Genomic DNA, 367 nt, shown 5'->3' with positions numbered 1-367 from the left:
ATTTGACACTGATTTGACATCTAATTAATAGTCATTTTTTGCTGGATGATGAGTTATAGCTTTGCTGATGAATTATTACAGATTTACTTAAATGTAATTTTTAAAATGACACACCATATATGTTTTTGCATCATAAGCATTTTACGCACATCATTTTATAATTTAGTCTAATTTAAAGATACAAGATAAAATAAAAATAAACATTTTTTTATGATAGTACTATTTATAGAAATATTTAGTGCCAATATTTTCTTATGATTTTATTTTGTTAGTATATTTTAGTATATTTTTTGAAAATATTAGTATATTTTTTGAAAAAATGTAATTTTTAAGAATTTATTAAAAGAATTTTGGTATAAAAATGTCT

This window comes from Trachymyrmex septentrionalis, unplaced genomic scaffold, assembly GCF_001594115.1.
Source record: "Trachymyrmex septentrionalis isolate Tsep2-gDNA-1 unplaced genomic scaffold, Tsep1.0 scaffold36, whole genome shotgun sequence".
NCBI classification, from domain to species: Eukaryota; Metazoa; Arthropoda; class Insecta; order Hymenoptera; family Formicidae; genus Trachymyrmex; species Trachymyrmex septentrionalis.
This window is presented reverse-complemented; position numbering follows the sequence as displayed.